We start from the raw sequence: 22,912 nt of genomic DNA, 5'->3' as shown, positions 1-22,912 counted from the left end.
TCTTTTTCCCTTTCTACTGAAATACACCTCCTGAGTGCATCCAGATCTCTTTTGAAGATGTTCACAGTGTGGATTGTAGGGCACAGCTATGTCTTCTGGAGTGAAAAGTATGCAGAGAAAACAGGTATGGTGAGAGACCTTGCTTTGCCAAATGTAGACATTAAATGGATTGGTCAGAGAGGGTTAAAGTGGCACCAATTGATGCCATTGGTGAAATCCTTCATGCAAATCCAACACCCTGACCTCATAATAGTGCACTGTGGTGGCAATGACCTAGGCACTTTGACTGGGGTAGGTCTGGAAATGCTTATGAAGGAGACCTTTGCACAACTGTTTTCACTTTTCCCTAAAACTGCCTTTGCGTATTCTAACATATGCCAAAGGCAAAAATGGAACTGGTCCAATCATTTTTGTCCGCAGATTGACAAAGCAAGAAAGCACGTCAACAAATCTGTTTCTGCTTTCCTCCGAGACTATGGTGTGGGTTCCATTTACCACAACAACTTGCGTTACGACATGCAAGACATTTATAGAGGAGATGGTGTACACTTCACTGATGAAGGGAACAGAGTCTTCCTCTTGAACCTTAGACTCTGCATCGGTACTTACTTGTAGGTACCACAAAAAAATCACTTCAAAAACACAACGGCTCTTTTTAGAGCCCCCTAATATCTAAACACTTAAATCTGAATTTTATTTCTTTTTTTATTTTTTTTTTCTACCGTACGCGTACGGTAAGCTTACCGTACGCGTACCCCGCGATTTTTTTTTAAAATTAATAAATGTTTTTTTCGTACTTTTGTGTCCTTCTTTGACCCCCTTTCAAATGTTAGGGGGTCTGTAACTCTCTTCCTTGCCCCCTTTTCACGTTATCTCCGTTTTTTTCCTGTGTGAAACACACGAAATGGCGGCCGACACTTCCTGATTTCCTCCGATTCGAATGTTTACAGTCATGTGACAACCAATCAGATTTGAGCTCGCGCACGGCACCGTACGCGTACGGTAAGCTTACGGTAAGCTTACGGTAAGCGCACGGAGCGCGCTTACAGATATATATATTGATTGAAATGCTATTTTCTCAGGAACTACTGAACAGATTTACACCAGACCTACAAACCTGAGGACTACCTCTCTGCCAAATGACAAGTAATTCTGTTCAGCCGTTCGGGCTGTAGCTGTGTCTAAAGGTCCTATGGAAAAATGCATGGGGAAAACGCGTTTTGGGACCCCCCTTTTTTCTCAGCCCCCGCTTGACGAATCCCCCCGAGACTTTCAGGGTAGGAGCGCAGCGTAGCGCCCCATTAGTTTTGACTGGCGCCAAAGTTATTCCAAATAGAATGTTGCGGATTTCCTATGGAAACAGGGTCCTAACTATAACTACCTACTGGCGACCGCCAGTAGGTAATATATATATATATATATATATATTCACTGAAAAAACCATAGGTTTCACACACGTTATAGTTACGAATTAGCATTTAAAAAACCTTGCAAATACACTTAAAAAACCATAGGTTTCACACATGTTATAGTTAGCTGGACATTTCACTCGTAAAAAACCAATGAAATTCCCCTGTTATAGTTATGACGTCATCAGCAGAGGATTGCGGTCGCGTGAGTTATAGTTGCCTGCAGTAACTATAACGGGGGAATTTCATTGGTTTTTTACGAGTGAAATGTCCAGCTAACTATAACATGTGTGAAACCTATGGTGTTTTAAGTGAATTTGCAAGGTTTTTTAAATGCTAATTCGTAACTATAACGTGTGTGAAACCTATGGTTTTTTCAGTGAATTTGTACGGTTTTTGAGATGTCATGAGTGATGTCATGAGTGATGTCATGAGTGATGTCACTGACCATGTCATGAGTGATGTAATATGTGACGTCATCAGCAATGCATTGCGGGCACGCAAGTTATAGTTAGCTGAACTAACTATAACGTGGGAATTTCAATGGTTTTGTACAAGTGAAATGTCCAGCTAACTATAACCTATGGTTTTTTCAGTGAATTTCTAAGGTTTTGTAAATGGCAATTTTTAAATGTATTAATTGTTATATTGATTTTTTTACACTGATTTCCTACATTTTTTAAACTTTCTTTTTAGATATTTTATTTTTTAAATTACATTATAATTACATTATACATTACATTACAAAATATACTTTCTCAGAACGAATTACTTTAGTGTACATACTTTGCAAATAGGCAATAGACTTTTAAGTACAGTAGTTACAGTTGTTGCAATGGGCAACACAATTTCAAACACGATGCAACATTGAGCTCAATGGGAATTTCTAGTTAAATGCATATAGTTACTTTATGGATTACATTTCTAACCACAGGACTGGATCCTAGATTCATTCCTGGGACATCTCCTGTAAACTGTAGAGTAAAAGCGTTTTGGTTACAGTAGTGATTTTTAAGAAATATTATTGTATTTTAAAAGTTGACACTTAGAATCTTTTTCACATCGAATCACCAATGTTATCCTATGGGAGGAAATTCACTTACTAGATAAGTAGTGTTATCGTTACTTTTTCTTACTCAGTGGTGGATCCTGGATCCAGCACTGGTGCATCTCCTGTAAACAGTTGAAAGAATGCGCTTAAGTCATACAGGCGATTTTTAAGGAATATTTGTAGTTTGTGAAAATCGACACAGAAACTTTTCTGGTGAAAACCACACAATGGATTCCTATGGAAGAAAATACAAGTTACTGGTAAGTACGGTTAGAATTACTTTTCAGGGTCAGTGCTGGGCTAAAAGATGCAGCACTGGGTTCTCTCCTGATAACAGGTGAGTAAATCAGAATTCGTTCTTCGGATGATTTTAGGTGAATATTTTAAAGTTCCAAAACTCTACACTTAGAAGAATTTCCAAGTGAAACCAGTCAATGTTAGCCTATGGAAGGAAATTCAAGTTACTGGTAAGTATGGTTAGAATTACTTTTCAGGATCAGTACTGGGCTCAAAGATGCAGCACTGAGGTCTCTCCTGATAACAGGTGAGTAAATCGGAATTCGTAGTTCTGCTGGTTTTATAGGAATATTTTAAAGTTCCAAAACTCCACACAGAAGAATTTTACCCTATGGAAGGAAATTCACTTAGCAGGTAAGTAGTGTTATCGTTACTTTTTCTTACTCAGTGGTAGATCCTGGATCCAGCACTGGTGCATCTCCTAAAAACAGTTGAAAGAATGTGTTTAAGTCATACAGGCGATTTTTTAGTTTTTTTTTTAGTTTGTGAAAATAGACACTTAGAAACTTTTCTGCTGAAAACCAGACAATGGATTCCTATGGAAGAAAATACAAGTTATTGGTAAGTACGGTTAGAATTACTTTTCAGGGTCAGTGCTGGGCTAAAAGATGCAGCACTGGGTTCTCTCCTGATAACAGGTGAGTAAATCGGAATTCGTTCTTCGGATGATTTTAGGTGAAAATTTTAAAGTTCCAAAACTCCACACTTAGAAGAATTTCCAAGTGAAACCAGTCAATGTTAGCCTATGGAAGGAAATTCAAGTTACTGGTAAGTATGGTTAGAATTACTTTTCAGGATCAATACTGGGCTCAAAGATGCAGCACTGAGGTCTCTCCTGATAACAGGTGAGTAAATCGGAATTTGTAGTACATCCAGTAAGCGCCACAGAGCTGCGTAGCAGAGAGATGTCAAAAGGGGCACGCCTGCACCACCTCTCTGCAACGCAGCGCAGTGGCGCTTCCTGGAAGCACCTGGTGGGCTACTTGGCCCCCATGGTCCCTCAGGTTTGAAGTGGAATTTTTTCCCTAACTTAAAACGCGCCACAGGGCGTGTTTGCACACATCACGTAAGGCCCCGTCCCTTCGCTTCCCCACTGTGTAAACGCGCCCTGTCACCGTTCTAAGTTGAGAGATTAAGTCCCCTTCAATCCTAAGGGTCCCTAGGGTCAAACTAGCCCACTAGGTACCCCCAGTAAGCGCCACAGAGCTGTGTTGCAGAGAGGTGTAAAAAGGGGCGTGGCCTCAGAACACCTGTCTGCAACGCAGCTCCCTGGCGCACACTGGAGATACCTGTTGGGCTAGTTGGCCCTCAGGGACCCTCAGTATTGAAGAGGAATTCATTCCCCAATTTACAACTGGCCAGGGGGTGCGTTTGCGGAGTGCTGCAAGGAGGGGGCGTGGCCTCCAGCGCGATGCCGGTCTTTTATTGATTTAATTTTTTTAAGAAGGAGGGCTGTGTTTGCCCCCCTTCTTTTTCTAATTTACTGGCCCTGGGGACCCCATCCCCCAGGGCCTGCACCCTAATTTTTTTTGTTGAAAAAAATAAATTTGGCCCTCCCAAGGCCTTAATCGGCCCCAGGGACCCCAACTTGCTGGACAAACCCTATGTACCTGTCACCATGACGATTTGCGTGATATTCATTAAAAGGCGACTATGCATAGAATGAATCCACATGGAATGTATTTACACCGCTAGTGAAGCTCTGACGTGTCTGACGCCCTACCGTGCCTAATCCCTTCGCCCCCGCCGGTGGGTACTCTCCAAGTAGACACCCTTGTCATTTATTTATACAAACATGGGTAGCTATTGACGGGCACATTTAATATACACGCACACCAAGCCATTCAAAGGGGATTCGACAAAAAATTTGACCAAACTATGCAAGAAAACCCCCTCACGGTTAATAAAAAACACATCCACCGCCGGATGTGTAATACTTTTTATTTTACTCTCTGGAAAGGAGACGAACCTCACTTGAGAGTCACAGCGTGCTCCTGGCTGAGCCCAATGCTGTGTTACACCCACCAGTGCCCGCCGATTGCATCACACCTCTGTGTTGTATTCCACCAGCTAGTGCGTATGCTATGACACTCTCTAGCCCATGTGCACTGTAACACCACCCCGTGAATATGTCATGCCACACTTGCCTTCGCACGGGTTATATTGCCCCATCTAACATGCCTTCCTCGATGTGTATGTTATAACGCACAGCGCTATGCCATACATATTACAATCTGGGATCCATATCTTTGTCACAGTGCATATGTAACGTTACACTCCCCAGCACATATTTTATATTACAACTTTAGAGACTAGTTATGTTACACAACACTGCCCTGTGCATATTACACTCCAAGGCGCATATCGCATAGCACGCGCTAGTGCCTGTGCTATCTCGCGCTCTCCAATGAATCTGTCATTGCGCACAATGTATTGCATATTATATTTCACGCCCCGGTTCATCTTATATCACACTTTTTGGTGCATAGTTTATACGATATACTACATCTAGTTTTCATTTTCAATCGTGCTCACAGGACTATGTTCTATATAACACTGTGTCCACCTACCCTTTTCACGGGCATTACATTTTGCGATGGGGTGGAGGGTCAGGGGTGTTTCTGCCAAGTGAGCCCGGAGTCACAGTCACAAACGTCCTCTTCTTCCTGAATGAAAGTGAGATTATGCTGCATACTTGTTCATATTTTAAGTAGTTCGCACAGACACACATTTTAAAAACAATAAAGTTCCTAATACACACCTTCTCTGAACAGTTAGCTTGCTGCCCCATCCACCTCCTCCCTATCCTCTGTTGTCTGAATCCATGGACTAGCCTCCTCCCTCCTGCCATGCATGGTCTGATGTGCTGCCACTGCCCTCCATTTCGCATGATGTACCAGTCCACTCCTCCTGCCCTCCATTGCCCAATTCTATGGCCCATCATTGACCTCCTGCTTAGCTTCTGTGCTTAGCTTGCTGCCCCTATTCTCCTTCCCCCTGCCCTCCGATGTCTTTGCACATGCCCCTGCTCCATCCTTTTTGCCCACTATGTTCCATGGACCTGCCACTCCTATCTACTCTGAGTGTTCTGTTGAGCTGCCACTCCCCTCCCACCTGCCTAGCATTGTCAGATGACTGTAACCTGTCCCTGCCACCTCCACCCTGCCTGTCCACATGCCATGCCCCTATCCCCTTCCTCCTGTCCTCCATGGTCCATTTTACTGCCACACCCTTTTGCCCTCCCTGATCTGCTGTGCTGCAACTGCTCCTCCTGCCTGCCCGCGCGGTCTGTTGTGAGGCCCCTTCCCCTGAACTCTCTTGTCTGTGCCCAGGTCCTGACCCTCCCTTCTATCCTCCATGGTCCTTTGTGCATGCCCCTGCACCCTCCTTCTTGCCCATCATAGCCATTGTGCTGCCACTAACCCTCCCGCTTGCCATGCATGGTCTTCTGTGCTGCCATGGCCCCTCCCACCTTCCCTGTGTGGTCAGCTACCTGCCCCTGACCCCCTCTCACCTTCCCTCCATGGTCTGTGTGTATGCCACCATAGTCTCATTGTTGCTCTCCATGGTGTGTCTTGTTTCTAGTGCCCATCTGCCTGACCTCCATGGTCATCTTGCTGCTCATTCCCTGCCACCTTGCCCCCAGCCCTCTGTTTCCATGTGTAGACCCCCTATTCCCTCCCTCCTGGCTTGTCGGTAATGCCCCTGATCCGTCCCTCCTGCCCTTTATGGTCTGTTATGCTGCAGCTTTCTCTCCTGTCTGTCCATTATGGTCAGCTAGCTACCATTGCCTCTTTCCCATCTGTTCTCTGTTGTCCATGTGCATGGTCCTGTCCCCTCCCTATTGCTTTCTATGGATTGTTGTGGTGCACTTCCGTCCCGCATGCGCTGTGTGGTGTATTGTGCTGCTGCAAAACCTGATGCCTGCCCTGTAGGGTCAGTTTGGTGCACCTCTTTATGTCCCTCCTGTCCTCTGTTATCCGAGTCCATGTCCCTACCCCAATTCCTCCTGCCTACCATGATTCAATGTACCATACTTGCACATTAATTGGTGGTATTGTAGCTCTTGTGTGTTGGTTCTGGTTTTTGTTTTGGCATTCACGGCATAGTTAAGTTTTTTTATGCTATTCGTGACCTATTCATTGAATGTATCGATTGAGTCCTTGCGGATAATCGAGGTAAATGTCGAACGAGGTTTAAAAGGTGTCATGCACCTCTGATGTTCAGGTTCGCTGGTCATGTGCTCTCTATTGTGTGTCAAGGTATCACTTTCAATGGCTAAATCTTGTATTACTTGCAAAGTTGGCATATCAGTTGCTTTGATTAAATGGCGGGGAATGAATCAATTGACTGTCCATAGTGTGTTTTTTTGTTTGGTCTTGTAAGAGTAAGTTTTTTTCGAGTTTTAATTTTCTTTTGCTTTTTGAAGAAATCCATTCTTGTTGGCGCATAATTAAAAGAACTCTGGACAGTACGACAAACCGAGTGACAGCAGTTGTTTTTACGCCACACTTAATGTGATATTAGTCAGATTGATAATGGTTTGACTGCTGGCAGGTTGAATTTCTTCTACCGTCTCCAGTTGCGTATTGGCTGTCCCTTCTGTTTCTGTTTTGTCTACTGTTCGTTGTCGTTTGACTTGCTGTCTCTCCCTGTGTTTGGTGGTTGAGTTCCTGCTTGTCTGTTTTGGTTTTGTGGGCGCAGGGTATCCCTGCGTTTGATGCATAAAAAATACACCTCGTTTGCCAAAGAGATGTTGGCTGGAACTTGTTTCATTGCTTGTTGTCTGACCTCCAATTCCGTTTCAGGTACCTGGTGGGCTAGTTGGCGCCCAGGGACCCCTCAAGATTGAAGAGGAATTAATTCCTCAACTTAAAATGCACCATAGGGCACGTTTGCACAATGGTAAAGAAAGTGGGTTGGGCCTGAGGTGACATGTGTGCAAAGACACCCTGTGGCGCGTTTTAAAATGGGGAATTAATTCCTCTTCAATCCTGAGGTGCCCTGGGGGCCAACTAACCCAACAGGTACCTCCAGTATGCGCCAGCGAGCTGCATTGCAGAGAGGTGTAAAAAGGGTCGTGGCCTCTGAACACCTGTCTGCAACGCAGCTCCCTGGCGCATACTGGAGATACCTGTTGGGCTATTTGGCCCCCAGGGACCCTCAGTATTAACAAGGAATTAATTGCCCAACTTAAACCGTGCCACAGGGTGTGTTTGCACTCTTCAACATCGTCAAAGAGCTCTCGAACGCTAGCGCCGGAAACAACGACATCACACCCTCGCAAGACCTCTGCAACTCACTCGCCTCGTTCTTCCACAGCAAGATCGCAGACATACACAACAGTTTCAGCACACAGCTGACGCACCCTACGACCGCAACAACGCCCCCTACCACCACCCTACGCGCCTGGACACCGATCAACACCGAAGACACCATCCGCACGATGAACTCCATCCACTCAGGATCTCCAACCGACCCCTGCCCTCACCACGTCTTCAACAAAGCCGACTCCGTCATCGCACCCCACCTGCGGGACATCATCAACGCCTCCTTCGACACCGCCACCTTCCCAGAGAGCTGGAAGCACGCCGAACTCAGCGCCCTACTGAAGAAACCATCAGCGGACCCCACCGACCTCAAAAACTACCGCCCCATCTCGCTCCTTCCCTTTCCGGCCAAAGTCATCGAGAAGACCGTCAACAAACAACTGGCCGCCTTCCTCAAGACCAACGGATCCCTCGACCACTCGCAGTCAGGCTTCCGGGCCAACCACAGCACCGCGACCGCCCTCATCGTAGCCACCGACGACATCCGAGCTCTGCTCGACAATGAGGAAACAACGGCCCTCATCCTCCTGGACCTCTCCGCGGCGTTCGACACGGTCTGCCACCGCACCCTAGTGCAGCGCCTCAACAACATTGGCATCCAGGAGAAGGCACTGGAATGGATCACCTCCTTCCTCGCCGGAAGAACACAGAGAGTCCGCCTCCCCCCGCTCAAATCCAAAGCCACCAAAGTCATCTGCGGCGTACCGCAAGGATCATCACTCAGCCCCACCCTCTTCAACGTCTACATGAGCCACCTCACAGCCATCGCACACCAACACAACCTCAACATCATCTCCTACGCCGACGACACCCAGCTGATCCTCTCCCTCACCAACGACCCCGCCACAGGCAGAACCAACCTACACGAAGGAATGAAAGACGTAGCCGAGTGGATGATGAACAGCCGCCTGAAACTGAACTCAGATAAGACGGAAGTCCTCATCCTGGGATCATCACCCTCCGCCTGGGACGACTCCTGGTGGCCCCCTGCCCTTGGCAGCGCACCCAAACCAACAGACCACGCACGCAACCTGGGCTTCATCCTGGACTCCTCCCTCTCCATGACCAGACAAGTCAACGCTGTCTCTGCATCATGCTTCAACATCCTACGCAAGCTCCGTAAGATCTTCCGGAGGATCCCCACCGAAACCAGGAAGACGGTCACCCAGGCCCTGGACTACGGCAACTCCGTCTACGCCGGAACCACAGCCAAACTCCAGAAACGACTCCAGCGCATCCAGAACGCCTCAGCACGCCTCATCCTGGACATCCCCCGACACAGCCACATCTCCGCACATCTGAGAGACCTGCACTGGCTCCCCATCAGCAAGAGAATCACGTTCCGTCTCCTCACCCACGCACACAAAGCCCTCCACAACCAAGGCCCAAGATACCTCAACGACCGCTTGACCTTTTACACTCCCACCCGCCAGCTTCGATCAACCAGCCACGCCCTCGCCGCCGTCCCCCGCATCCGAAGAGCCACAACAGGAGGAAGATCCTTCTCCAACCTGGCTGCCAAGACGTGGAACTCCCTCCCTATCCACCTCCGCCTGACCCAAGACCACCTCTCCTTCAGGAAGCAACTCAAGACCTGGCTGTTCGAGCAGTAGCGGACCCCCCTCCCCCTAGCGCCTTGAGACCCTCCGGGTGAGTAGCGCGCTATGCAAATGCTTTGATTGATTGATTGATTGATTGTGAACTCAGGCCCCGCCCCCTCCCTTCACCACTGTGCAAATGCGCCCCGTGGCGCATATTAAGTTGGGGGATTAACTCCCCTTGAATACTGAGGGTCCCTGGGGTGCAGCTAGCCCACCAGCTACCTCCAGTAAGCGCAACAGAGCTGCGTTGGAGAGAGGTGTAAAAAGGGGCGTGGCCTCAGAACACCTCTCTGGCACATACTGAAGGTACCTGGTGGGCTAGTTGGCCCCCAGGGACCCCCAGTATTCAAGGGGAATGTGTTCCCCCTCTGCAAACCCGCCAGGGGGCGCATTTGCAGAGTGGTGCAATGAGGGGTGCGGCCTCCGTCCGCGGTCCCGTTTTTATTTTTTTTAAGAAGGGGGGTTGTGTAGCTCCCCTTCTTTCTCTAATTTTTTGGCCCTGGGGACCCCATCCCCCAGAGCCTGTCACCTAATTTTTTTTTTTTAAAACAAAAAAAACGGGAAGGGGGCCGCATGGCCCCCCCCTGAGGCCATAATCTGCCCGGGGACCCCAATCCCGGGGCATGGGACTTTTTTATTTATTTTTTTATTTGGAGGGGGGCTGCCTTGCCTCCTCCTGTGGCCACTTATGGCCCCGGGGACCCCATCCCCGGGGCCGGCCCTTTTTTAAAAAAATTTCATTTTAGGAAGGGGGCCTTGTGGCCCCCCTCCCGGGCCACTTATGGCCCCCGGGGACCCCATCCCCCGGGGCTGGCTCACTCCGTTGGGGACCGTGGGGGTCCCCAATTCCCCCACAGTCCCAGCCAGCTCCACGCATCCTGCGGGAGCCGGCATTGCTTTTCCACATGGGGAGCAGCTAACATGCTGCTCCCCATGTGGAAAAGCAATCTGCTTTGCTATTTGGAAGAGAGAGCAGGTTTCCTGCTCTCTCTTCTAAATAGCAAAGCAGTTTGCAATGACAGAGTGGGAGCCGTGAGGCTCCTGCCCTGTCATTGCAAACGGCAGGAGCCAGCCCTGGGGGTTGGCGGTCCCCAGGGCCTGTACAAGGCTCCAGGAGGGGGGCCACGCGGCCCCCTCCCACATTTGTTTGAAGCCCCGGGCTGGCAGTCCCCGGGGCTGGGGGGCCTCAGAGCCCCCCACACCCAATTTTAAGTAGCCCCAGGGGGTGGCGGTCCCTAGGGCTTGGGGGGCCTGAGAGCCCCCCACCCAATTTTATTAAGCCCTGGGGGTTGGCGGTCCCTGGGGCACGGTGGGCCCCCCTTTACATAAATCACCATTGGCCCCGGGATTTGGCCCCCTGGGGGCTAAATATCAAACAAGCGCGGGAGCCAGCGCTTAATTATTATTTTTTGATCGGCAGGATGCACGCATCCAGCGCGCATCCTCCCGTTTTTTTTTTTTTTTAAAACAACATTTTTTGGGGGGCCTTAGGGGTCCTTGTGGGACCCCCTGAACAGGCCTAGGGGGTCAGGGTGTTTCTACCCTGCCCCCTTTTCATGTTTTGCAAGGTTTTTTGGGGGGTTTCTTGTGCCTCGGTTCTACTGAGGCACAAGATGGCTGCCAACACTTCCTGATTTGGAGTGTTGACAGCCAATTAGAAAGCAGCTTGTGCACGGCAGGGTGCGCGCTGGGTGCGCATATGGTATGCGGATCCTCCGAGGCCATAGATATATATGTACTTTTAAATGTCATTTTCTCAGGAACTACTGAACGGATTTACACCATTTAAGCAAAAGGCACGAGTCTGAACTGAGGACTACCTCTTTGCCAAATTTGGTGTAATTCCGTTCAGCAGTTCGGCCTGTATCTGCGGCTAAAGGTCCCATGGGAAATTGCATGGGGAAAACACGTTTTGGACCCCCCTTTTTTCTCAGCTCCCGCTACACGAATCATCTCAAGACTTTCAGGATAGGAGCGGGCGGGAGCTGGCCAAATGTTTTGAAACTTTCGCGAAGATTCGTCAACGAGCGCCAAAGTTATTCCAAATAGAATGTTGCGGATTTCCTATGGAAAATAGGTCCTAACTAGAACTACCTATTCACTGAAAAAAAACATAGGTTTCAGGCACGTTATAGTTAGGAATTAGAATTTAAAAAACCTTAGCAATTCACTGAAGAAACTATAGGTTTCAGGGGCGTTATAGTTATCTGGACTTTTCACTCGTACAAAACCATTGAAATTCCCCCGTTATAGTTAGTTCAGCTAACTATAACTCGCGCGCCCGCAATGCACTGCCGATGACATCACATATTACATCACTCATGACATGGTCAGTGACATCACTCATGACATTTCTGATGACATCTCAAATGACATCACTGATGACATCATCCAGTGAATGTGTGTTTTCCTGAAAATTACATATGTTTTATATATGTATATCTCAAGGTCAATGGAAGAATAAATGGGTATATAAGTGTCTAAATGGATAATTTGTTTTTGAAAAATTGATTGTATAACTGACTGATTAAGTGTATCTTAGTGAATACATGGCTTAGTGAGCAATGTTTAAATATGTAAATATCTGTATCAGTCTCTCACTTTGTGTATAAGTGGCTGCATGGGTTGGTGAGTAGCTACATGAGTGTCTATATAGGGTATTAGTTGGTTTTTTGAGTATCAGTAAGAGTGTCTGAGTGTCTGTATGGTTCGGTGGGGGGTATTACGTAGTGCATAGGTGCATGAATGAGTGACTCACTGTTTGTATGTGTAGAAGACAGCATGTGTGCAGGACTGCATGGGTGGATGAGTGTGTGCATGGGTGTGTTAGTGAGTGAATGACTGTCTCAATAGTGTCTTTATGAGTAACTACATATGTTTTAAACTAGGAACATAGACAGCAAAAGGCGCACCACAATTTCAAAGTAGATCAAAATCAGTCCATATACATTCAATTTTTCTTTTTCAAAAAGATCTTCTTTATTTTTCATATGTTAAAATGACATTTAAGAGCAGCCAGAGCAGCCGACGCGTTTCGTCCACATGGGACTTCTTCAGGGCGTTAGAGACAGTACATCTGTTTATGTGATTCTTGCTTGAGAATTCAGGGATAACTTTTCCAGAGTCAATAAATAATAAGTATATCAAAAAATAGAGTGGTGATCATGTATCGATGGGTAGCAAATGCGCGTCCCGTCTTAGAGAGAATCAAGCGTCCAATGAAGTAAAAACCAATGATATAGTGGGATCCCGACTCTTTAGAGTGCATAAATAATGAATATATCAAAAATTAGAATGGTGGTCTTGTATCGATGGGTAGCAAATGCGCGTCCCGTCATAAAGAAAATCAAGCGTCCAATGAAGTAAAGACAATGATATAGTGGGATCCTGACTCTTTAGAATGCCAGATTCCGCATCCTCCAGGTCCTAGATTGCAATCCTCCGGTTTTCCGGAAGGATTGCAATCTAGGACCTGGAGGATGCGGAATCTGGCATTCTAAAGAGTCAGGATCCCACTATATCATTGTCTTTACTTCATTGGACGCTTGATTTTCTTTATGACGGGACGCGCATTTGCTACCCATCGATACAAGACCACCATTCTAATTTTTGATATATTCATTATTTATGCACTCTAAAGAGTCGGGATCCCACTATATCATTGGTTTTTACTTCATTGGACGCTTGATTCTCTCTAAGACGGGACGCGCATTTGCTACCCATCGATACATGATCACCACTCTATTTTTTGATATACTTATTATTTATTGACTCTGGAAAAGTTATCCCTGAATTCTCAAGCAAGAATCACATAAACAGATGTACTGTCTCTAACGCCCTGAAGAAGTCCCATGTGGACGAAACGCGTCGGCTGCTCTGGCTGCTCTTAAATGTCATTTTAACATATGAAAAATAAAGAAGATCTTTTTGAAAAAGAAAAATTGAATGTATATGGACTGATTTTGATCTACTTTGAAATTGTGGTGCGCCTTTTGCTGTCTATGTTCCTATCTTGCCCCAGAGGTTGGGGAGGTATTGTGTTAGCGGGTACCAGTCGAGAGCGCACACAGAGGGTGTAACTGAATTTATCACCTATTAACACAAAGGGGAACACACAAATCCGGTGCTGTCCAAGAGGGTTACCGCTAGCTCCGTTTCTTCTAAGTCATATGTTTTAAACTAGTATATGTGACTATTGGTGTATATAAGTGAGTATATGTGAGAGTGAGAGATTGGAAGAGTTCCTGTATGAATAAGTATGTGTTTCTATAAGTGATTGTTTAAAAGACTAAGTATGTGTAAGTTTCTGTAGAAGTAAGTGTGGTGGTGTGTGTATAACTGTATATGCAAGTAAATGGATGTTTGATTCTTTATTAGCATGAGTGACTATGTGTGTGAGTAACTATGGATGAGTGGTGTTGTGTAACAGGATGTATAGGTGTATGAGTACATATGATGAGTGAGTACATGTATGAGTGACTGTATAGGACTGTTGGTGAATGAGTGGATGTGTATGTGGATCTCAGAATTACTGAATAGGTTGTTGTAACTGGTATTGGTATGTCCATTGTTTTGAAAAATTTTGTTTCTATTTTTGAATGTGTGTATCAAAGGTTATATTAGGGGGAGAGGAGGTCTGCCACTCTATCACAAGGATGATGTCATCAGTGATGTCATCAGTGATGTCATTTGAGATGTCATCAGTGATGTCATGAGTGATGTCACTGACCATGTCATGAGTGATGTAATATGTGATGTCATCTGCAGTGCATTGCGGGCGCGCGAGTTATAGTTAGCTCAACTAACTATAACGGGGGAATTTCAATGGTTTTGTACGAGTGAAAAGTCCAGCCAACTATAATGCCCCTGAAACCTATGGTTTCTTCAGTGAATTTCTAAGGTTTTTAAAATGCTAATTCCTAACTATAACGTGCCTGAAACCTATGGTTTTTTCAGGGAATTTCAAAGGTTTTTTAAATGCTAATTTCTAACTATGCCTACAGATATAGGACATGTGAAGAAAGAAGAAAAAACGCATAGAAAGAAAAAAAGAAATGCAGAAAGAAGCAACAGAAGTCCTCAAAGACGAAGAAAAGTGCAGGAAGAAGGATAACGTGCAGAAAGAACAAACAGAAGAGCAGAAAGAAGCCTTGTTGCAAAAACATCCTGTATCCTCAACTTTTTCAGATGGATACTGGTGGTAACTGAGTCTGACTAACCAGTCCTAGAGCCAGTGCTATGTTAAAAGACACTCAGAATACAGTGAAAACACCTACATACACTAGGGAACACTATGCGTTGGGGTCCCCCTGTGATTAGCATGACCTCCTCTGTAAGCCCCTAGTATATAATAGGGCAGGGGATTAAAACTACCTCTTAAAATATGCCACAGGGCGTGTTTGCACACGTTACCTCAGGCCCCGTCCCCTCCCTTCATCACTGTGTAAACACGCTCTGTGGCCGTTCTAAGTTGAGAGATTAAGTCCCCTTGAATCCTGAGGGTCCCTAGGGGCAAAAAAGCCCACTAGGTACATCCAGTAAGCGCCATTGCAGAGAGGTGTAAAGAGGGGCACGGCCTGCACCACCTCTCTGCAACGCAGAGCAGTGGCGCTAACTGGAAGCACCTGGTGGGCTAGTTGACCCCCAGGGTCCCTCAGGATTGAAAGGGAATTATTTCCCCAACTTAAAACGCGCCACATGGCGTGTTTGCACATGTCACCTCAGGCCCCGTCCCCTTCCATCACCACTGTGTAAACGCGCCCTGTGGCTGTTCTAAGTTTAAGTCCCCTTGAATCATAAGGGTCCCTAGGGTCAAACTAGCCCACTAGGTACCTCCAGTAAGCGCCACAGAGCTGCGTTGCATAGAGGTGTAAAAAGGGGCGTGGCCTCAGAACACCTGTCTGCAACGCAGCTCCCTGGCGCATACTGGAGATACCTGTTGGGCTAGTTGGCCCTCAGGGACCCTCAGTATTGAAGGGGAATTAATTCCCCAACTTACAACTGGCCAGGGGGCGCGTTTGCAGAGCACTGCAAGTATGGGGCATGGCCTCCGGCGCGATGCCGGTCTTTTATTTATTTTATCTTTTTAAGAAGGATGGCTGTGTGCCCCCCCTTCTTTTTCTAATTTATTGGCCCTGGAGACCCCATCCCCCAGGGCCTACACCCTATTTTTTTTGTTGAAAAAAATAAATTTAGAAGGGGGCCGCATGGCCCACCTCCCAAAGCCTAATCGGCCCCGGAATCCCAAACCCCGGGTCACGGCCTTTTTAAAAAAAAAATTCTTTAGAAGGGGGGCTGCGTTGTCCCCCCTCCTCAGGCCACTTATGGCCCGGGGATCCCATCCCCCAGGGCCGGCCTTTGTTTTTTATTATTTTTAAAAATATATATAATTATAGAAACACCTAGGACATGCTGGACAAACCGTATGTACCTATCACCATGATGATTTGCGTGATATTCATTAAAAGGCGACTATGCATACCATGAATCCACGTGGAATGTATTTACACCGCTAGTGAAGCTCTGACGTGTCTGACGCCCTACCATGCCTAATCCCAGCACCCCCGCCGGTGAGTACTCTCCAAGTAGACACCCTTGTCGTTTATTTATACAAACATGGGTAGCTATTGACGGGCACATTTAATTCACACGCACACCAAGCCATTCAAAGGGGATTCGACAAAAATTCGACCAAACTATGCAAGAAACCCCCCTCACGGTTAATAAAACACACATCCACCGCCGGATGTGTAATACTTTTTATTCTACTCTCTGGAAAGGAGACGAACCTCACTTGAGAGTCACAGCGTGCTCCTGGCTGAGCCCAATGCTGTGTTACACCCACCAGTGCCCGCCGAGTGCCACACACCTCTGTGTTGTATCCCATCAGCTAGTGCGTATGCTATGACACTCTCTAGCCCATGTGCACTGTAACACCACCCCGTGAATATGTCATGCCACACTTGCCTTCGCACGGGTTATATTGCCCCATCTAACGTGCCTTCCTCGATGCCTATGTTATAACGCACAGCGCTATGCCATACATATTATAATCTGGGATCCATATCTTTGTCACAGTGCATATGCAACGTTACACTCCCCAGCACATATTTTATATTACAACTTTAGAGACACAACACTGCCCTGTGCATATTACACTCCAAGGCGCATATCGCATAGCACGCGCTAGTGCCTGTGCTATCTTGCGCTCTCCAATGAATCTGTCATTGCGCACAATGTCTTGCATATTATATTTCACGCCCCGGTTCATCTTATAATACACTTTTTGGTGCATAGTTTATACCATATACTATATCTAGTTTTCATTTTCAATCGTGCTCTCAGGACTATGTTCTATATAACACTGCGTCCACCTACCCTTTTCACGGGCATTACATTTTGCGATGGGGTGGAGGGTCAGGGGGTGTTTCTGCCAAGTGAGTTACAGCCACAAACATCCTCTTCTTCCTAAATAAAAATGAGATTATACTGCATACTTGTTCATATTTTAAGTAGTTCGCACAGACACACATTTTAAAAACAATAAAGTTCCTAATACCCACCTTCTCTGAATACTTAACTTGCTGCCCCCTCCACCTCCTCCCTATCCTCTGTTGTCTGAATCCATGGACTAGCCTCCTCCCTCCTGCCATGCATGGTCTGATGTGCTGCCACTGCCCTCCATTTAGCATGATGTACCAGTCCACTCCTCCTGCCCTCCATTGCCCAATTCTATGGCCCATCATTGACCTCCTGCTTAGCCTCTGTGCTTAGCTTGCTGCCCCTATTCTCCTTCCCCCTGCCCTCCGATGTCTTTGTGCATGCCCCTGCTCCATCCTTTTTGCCCACCATGTTCCATGGACCTGCCACTCCTATCTACTCTGAGTGTTCAGTTGAGATGCCACTCCCCTCCCACCTGCCTAGCATTGTCAGATGACTGTAACCTGTCCCTGCCACCTCCACCCTGCCTGTCCACATGCCATGCCCCTATCCCTTTCCTCCTGTCCTCCATGGTCCATTTTACTGCCCCACCCTTCTGCCCTCCCTGGTCTGTTGTGCTGCAACTGCTCCTCCTGCCTGCCCCACACAGTCTGTTGTGAGGCCCCTTCCCCTGAACTCTCTTGTCTGTGCCCAGGTCCTGACCCTCCCTTCTATCCTCCATGGTCCTTTGTGCATGCCCCTGCACCCTCCTTCTTGCCCATCATAGCCATTGTGCTGCCACAAACCCTCCCGCTTGCCATGCATGGTCTTCTGTGCTGCCATGGCCCCTCCCACCTTCCCTGTGTGGTCAGCTAGCTGCCCCTGACCCCCACCCACCTTCCCTCCATGGTCTGTGTGTATGCCATCATAGTCTCACTGTTGCTCTCCATGGTGTGTCTTGTTTTTAGTGCCCATCCTGCCTGACCCCCATGGTCATCTTGCTGCTCCTGCCCTGCCCCCTTGCCCCCAGCCCTCTGTTTCCATGTGCAGACCCCTATTCCCTCCCTCCTGGCTTGTTGGTTCCATTGTAATGCCCCTGATCCGTCCCTCCTGCCCTTTATGGTCTGTTATGCTGCAGCTTTCTCTCCTGTCTGTCCATTATGGTCAGCTAGCTACCATTGCCTCTTTCCCCTCTGTTCTTTCTTGTCCATGTGCATGGTCCTGTCCCCTCCGTATTGCTTTCTATGGATTGTTGTGCTGCACTCCCGTCACGCATGCCCTGTGTGGTGTATTATGCTGCTGCAAACCCTGATGCCTGCCCTGTAGGGTCAGTTTGGTGCACCTCTCCATGTCCCTCCTGTCCTCTGTTATCCAAGTCCATGTCCCTACCCCAATTCCTCCTGCCTACCATGATCCAATGTACCATACTTGCGAAAATTTTGAACTTGGTAAGAGGGAGATTTTGAAAAAAAACTGGGGTATTGATTTTCCCCTTTGAGTTACATTGAAAAAGAGGAGATTGTAGACAGGAGACAGATCAAATAAAGCCCATTTGAGCTTAAAAACATTGGACGTTTCCTGGCTGAAACGGGTCTGTTGGCATGTATGGTTGTACTACCACTGCCTCTTCCTTCTGCCCACAATGGTCTATTATATTGCCACAGACTCTCAAGCAAGTCCTGTATTGTTGGTTTGTTGCCCCTGCCCCTCTTTCCACTGCCCTCCATAGTCTGTTATGCTGCCACTGCCCTTCCTGCCTGCCAAGTGTGGTAAAATTGTTGCCTCTGCAGTCTCCTACCTGCCTTCAATTTTCAGAGTCCGTGCCCCTGGCCTCTGCCTCTCAACAGTATCCCAATGAACAACTAGATTGCTAACATTCTATATTTATTACAAAAGTGTGGAACGCCTGGCGTCATCTTGATGTAATCAAAACTGTAATACCTAGAGCATTTCATTTAGAAATTACATATATGAAAGGGGCTTATTTGCATCAAATTTATGGTTAGTGCTCTAAAAAACTAAAATGAGACATATTTTCTGAGTTTTCAAATAGCGACAAAGAACTTTTAAATTATTTGTAATCTTTATGTTTTTTTTATCCAGTTGACCACTTGATTAAATGTTGCACTTGTGGGGGGAGAGGATGTGGTGTTACTTCCAGAGCTGCAGACTTTGCAACTGGCGAACCAGGTTGGAGTTTCTGCTTCAGCTCAACATTCTGTGATTGTGGTCAAATCACTTAATCTCCCCATGTCTACAACCAAAATGAATTTGATATTGTGTGATGTAACCAATGCTCATGGAAAGCACTCCAATACCTGACAAGTCTGCACTATATAAAACTGCAAATACACAAAAAATAAGTGTTTTGCACACTTCTGTCATTGGGCTACATGTGGGCTACATCTGGGTGATATTTGTGCTGCATTTGGGCTCTTTTGTCTCTGGTGGCCATCTTGGGAGATTTATTTGTTATGAAGTTTCCTCATTTCCTCATTAACTGCAGTCTCCTCAGTAGGAAATGCTTTCAGTTTTTTACTTTGATTCCATCAAGAAGGTATTCAGATATGTCACACATTTGCCATAAATTCTGAATGTTAGCACTCTAGTTGCTCATTAGATCATTGTAGTAAAGCTACTGCTCACCACGGAAGTCTGCTGCTGGTATTAAAAGTGCATGTTTCAGTCTGCATATCAGAATTTTTTAATGAAATAGAAGAGGATTTGAGAAGTCACTCAAAATGTGCCCTAATTTTTCTTTCTTCAGCACTAATCATAATTTTTATGGCAAAATGAACCCCCTCGTTGTGCTCCTTTTTAAATTAAATGTTACCAGTTTATTCCAATCAAGATGGCTTCAGGTGTGCCATACTTTTGTCATAAGTAAGACAGTAAGTGTTCTAGTTGTTCTTAAGAACACTATGGGACATTCTGTCATTGGGCTATACTTGCGCTACATCTGGGTGATATTTGGGCTACATTTGGGCTCTTTTGTCTCTGGTGGCCATCTTGGGAGATTTATTGGTTATGAAGTTTCCTAATTTCCTCATTTACTGCAGTCTCCTCAGTAGGAAATACTTTCAGTTTTTTACTATGGTTCCATCAAGAAGGCATTCAGATGTGTCACACATTTGCCATAAATTCTGAATGTTAGCACTCTAGTTGCTCATTAGATCACTGTAGTAAAGCTACTGCTCACCAGGGAAGTCTGCTGCTGGTATTCAAAGTGCATGTTTCAGTCTGCATGTCAGAATTGTTTGATTAAATAGAAGAGGATTTGAGAAGTCAAAATGTGCCCTAATTTTTCTTTCTGCAGCACTAATCATAATTTCTATTGCAAAATGAACCCCCTCATTTTGTTCCTTTGTAAATTAAATGTTTTAAGTGTTACCACTTTATTCCAATCAAGATGGCTTCAGGTGTGCCATACTTTTGTCATAAGTAAGACTGTTAGCGCTCTAGTTCTTTAGAACACTCTGGGAAGGTGCAGTAGAACACAAAGGAATCAACTGACAGTCTCTGCCTTTGTTGGATGTACATGATTTACTGAGAATGTCAGACTTCATTCTCACATGACTGAGAAAGATAATGTGAATTTACAGAAAATATGCTCTCAGTTTAGCTTATAGATCACCTTCCAAACCTCTGTGGGAAAAGCATGAGAAAATAGTTCTCTCAAACATGATTCATGATATCACAGCAGAAGGCTTTTTCACATGGTAAAATCACCTTAGAACACACCACAATTCCTAAAATGAGTATGGTACCATCAACAAATGATTTATAATGTAACTAAAGTCTTAAAACCTTCTATTAACTGCAATGCTTTTTAATGAGGTGCTATCATGGTCCCAAGATGGCTGCCAACACTTCTTGGATGAAGTACTGACAGCTAAGCAGATCTCACAATGAGATGTGTGGTTAGACTCCGCCCAGATATATCTATCTTTTTAACTCTAATTTTCTCAGGAACTACTGAACGGATTTACACCATTTAAGCAAAAGGCACGAGTCTGAACTGAGGACTACCACTTTGCCAAATGTGGTGTAATTCCGTTCAGAAGTTCGGGCTGTAGCTGCGTCAACAGGTCCTATGGGAAAATACATGGGGAAAACGTGTTTTGGGACCCCTTTTTTCTCGGCCCCCGCTTGACGAATCACCGTGAAATTTTCAGGATAGGAGCTGACCGAAAGTTTGGAAAATTTCGCGAAGACTCGTCAACCGGCACCAACATTATTCCAAATAGAATGTTGCGGATTTCCTATGGAAAATAGGTCCTAACTATAAATACCTACTGGCGACTGCAAGTAGGTAATATATATATATATATATATATATATATATATATATATATATATTACCTACTGGCGGTCGCCAGTAGGTAGTTATAGTTAGGACCACGTTTCCATAGGAAAACCTCAACATTCTATTTTGAATAACTTTTGCGCCGGTCGACGAATCCTCGCGAATTTCTCAAAATAGGTGGGGCGCTACGCTACGCTCCTACCCTGAAAGTCTCGGGGGGATCCGTCAAGCGGGGGCTGAGATAAAAGGGGGGTCCCAAAACGCGTTTTTCCCATGCATTTTTCCATAGGACCTTTAGAACGAGCTACAGCCCGAACGGCTGAACAGAATTACTCAAAATTTGGCAGAGAGGTAGTCCCTAGGTCAAGGAAGTGCCTTTTGTAGGTTTGGTGTAAATCTGTTCAGTAGATTCTGAGAAAATAGCCTTTAAATCAATATATATATCTGAGCCCGCTTACGGTACGCTTACCGTACGCTTACGGTAAGCGTACGGTGGCGTGCGCGAGCGCGATTCTGATTGGCTCTTAGATCTTAGTAAACATTCGAATCGGCCGAAACCAGGAAGCGGCGGCCGCCATTTTGTGTATTTCACTCTGAAAAAAAAGAGTGAAAACAAGGAAAGGGGGCAATGAGGAGAGTTACAGACCCCCTAACATTTGTAAGGGGGTCAAAGAAGGACAGAAAAGTACAAAAAAAACATTTATTGATTTTAAAAAAAATCACGGGGTACGCGTACGGTAAGCTTACGGTAAGCGTACGGTAGAAAAAAAAAAAAAAAAAATGAAAATCAGATTTAAGTGTTTAGATATTAGGGGGCTCTAAAAAGAGCCGTTGTGTTTATGAAATGATTTTTTAGTGGTACCTACAAGTAAGTACCGATGCAGAGTCTAAGGTTCAAGAGGAAGACTCTGTTCCCTTCATCATTGAAGTGCACACCATCTCCTCTATAAATGTCTTGCATGTCATAACGCAAGTTTTTGTGGTAAATGGCACCCATACCATAGTCACGGAGGAAAGCAGAAACAGATTTGTTGACGTGCTTTCTTGCTTTGTCATCGCACCGTGTGCCCACCGTGCGTGCACGGCACTAACTGCGTAAAGTGGGCGCGCGGTGCGCGAAGCGCACCGCGTGCTCACTGTGCGCGCACGGTGCGCGAAGCGCACCGTGCGCGCACGGAACGAACTGCGTTAAGTGGGCGCGCACGCCACGAATGGCGTAAAGTAACTTAGCATTTAAAAAACCGTACAAATTCACTGAAAAAACCATAGGTTTCACACACGTTATAGTTAGGAATTAGCATTTAAAAAACCTTGCAAATTCACTGAAAAAACCATAGGTTTCACACATGTTATAGTTAGCGGAAATTTTACTGATAAAAAACCAATGAAATTCCCCCGTTATAGTTAGTGCAGGCAACTATAACTCACGCGACCGCAATCTTCTGCTGATGACATATGTGTCTTTATGAAAAAAAAATATTTGTAATATATGTATAGCT

The sequence above is a fragment of the Triturus cristatus genome, chromosome 3_2, assembly GCF_964204655.1.
Source record: "Triturus cristatus chromosome 3_2, aTriCri1.1, whole genome shotgun sequence".
NCBI lineage: Eukaryota > Metazoa > Chordata > Amphibia > Caudata > Salamandridae > Triturus > Triturus cristatus.
This window is presented reverse-complemented; position numbering follows the sequence as displayed.